Raw genomic sequence first — 2417 nt, forward strand, 5'->3', positions numbered from 1 at the left:
ATTATACATATTATACACTTATTATACATATTAATATGTTTATTACTTGTTTAGTTGTAACTATTCAAGGGAGAAATGTTCCTACTAATCAATAGTATATTTCATTTACATATATTATTTTCACTGCACTTTTTTTCTGATCTCTGTTTAATAATCCCAAAACTAAAATTACGTAAGGAATGTTATCATTATGTGAAAATCAGTTTGGTAAATAATAACTTCGTATTTGGTGTAGACATTGGTTAGTCAGCAATATCGTTTAGAAGTAAGGTTACAAATCTAAATAAATAAATAATGTTAAACATTATACTTTTCTCAATAGCCGACTCCACCCAAATTAGGTATGCAGCTTTCTCGGATTGTAATTTGCAGATTATAGGGAACGAATTCAGCCGCAAACCAATGACTATCGCAGCGCAAGAAGGATCATACCTTAGGGACCAGTTATCTTGTTCGTGAGTGTTCTTTGTTTTCTCAAACATAATTAGACTTTTACGTTAATTTTATTAATTTTAAAACAGAAACTACACATTCTGGTAATTACCAAAAATTGTGTACTCTTATAACCGCAGTATGGTATCATATAATTATTGAATAAGTTTACTCGTTTTCACATGTCACTGATATATTAATTGAAATAATGAATCGAAACCTACGAAAGAGAAATGAGCCACAGAAGACTGTTAGATATTTTGGCAATTTGTAAAACATATTTAATGGTGTAGCAAAAACTGAAAGCCCGTGGGTTAAGATACTTGTGCCCATGAATCCGCTTCACCTTTAGCAGTAGCATATCATATTACACAGAGTCGCGAGTTTGTCAGAAATCCTATTTTGAAACAATGGTAATTTGTTTGGGGTATGTTACGGTTCTAGTTATGCTTGATATGATTATTTACTGTGTACTGTAATACAGAAAACATAGTATCAAGTTGGGAAAAGAAAAATACTTTGATTAAACATCAGGACTATTCCTCAATCCTAATTTGTATATCTTCTAATAAAAGTGTGCTACCTACATAGAACAGGACTAGGCATCTATTTACTTAATACTGAACATATGTATATACATATGGTGATCAAATAGTATTACTTATGATACAAACCAACCTAATATGTTGGAATATGTTCAACGTTCCACCATTAGCGTGATTATTTTTGAATATAAGTTTATTTGTTCTGTGTTGTGTTTGAAAACGAATGCTAATATAAGATATATAATAATATAAGCTAAATACTAACATAAGATATATAATAATATAAGCTAAATACTAACAAGATATATAATAATATAAGTTAAGTACTAACGTAAGATATAAAATACGTTAAATACTAACTTAAGATATATAATAATATTAAAAGTTAAATTGTAACATAAGATATTAAATAATATAAGCTAAATACTAATATAAGATATTTAATAATATAAGCTAAATACTAATACAAGATATTTAATAATGTAAGTTAAGTATTAACGTAAAATATATAATAATATAAGCTAAATACTAACATAAGATATTTAATAATATAAGTAAAGTACTAATATAAGATATATAATAATATAAGTTAAGTACTAACGTAAGATATAAAATAAGTTAAATTCTAATTTAAGACATATAATAATATAAGTTAAATACTAACGTAAGATATATAAAAAGTTAAATACTAATGTAAGATATATAAAAAGTTAAATACTGCAGGAAGTTGTTTAAAACTGAACCGGACATCAATGGGTGTTTGTTAAACACTTTCAGTTAGTGTTGATAATCAAACAATGAGTTGTTTAAAACTGAACAATACATTAGTAAGAATGTTTATTTATCTATGCAGATTCAGACACAGATGCTAATCATAACCTGACGTTAGTCTGACAGTATAATGTAATAGAATATTCTTTTATACCTAAATTATATGTCAAAGCAGTTGATAATACATCAGTTATTTTTTATCTCAATCTGACTGCAGTTAAAACAGATAAATCGCTCTGGAATCTGCAGTTTGAATCAGATTTTAGATGAGTTAATAAATCTGTGACGGATTGGATGTTGAGCTTTTTAAGAATGAAGTGACAAAATTAGGTTGAATTTTTTTCTCTCTATTTGTTGGAAGTGTTTACTGAATTAAACATTGATGATACTGTATGGATCACAGGACTGTAGAACCGGATTGATTATCTCTGAGATTAGATTTTTATTATATCTTATTTATACCCTTATATTATAGGATTCTAGAACTGTTAAATCAGAGGAAACTTGAAAAACTGAAGGAAAAATGGTGGAATACAAACTCTAAACTTCTGGCTTGTGAGAAATAAGAAGAACGTAATGACGGAATTGGAATTGAAAACATTGGTAGGTTTTGGTTTTGTTTACAGGCTTGCTTTAAATTATGTACTGAACGATTATAAAAATATTTTA

This window comes from Tachypleus tridentatus, chromosome 13 (genome assembly GCF_004210375.1).
Source record: "Tachypleus tridentatus isolate NWPU-2018 chromosome 13, ASM421037v1, whole genome shotgun sequence".
NCBI lineage: Eukaryota > Metazoa > Arthropoda > Merostomata > Xiphosura > Limulidae > Tachypleus > Tachypleus tridentatus.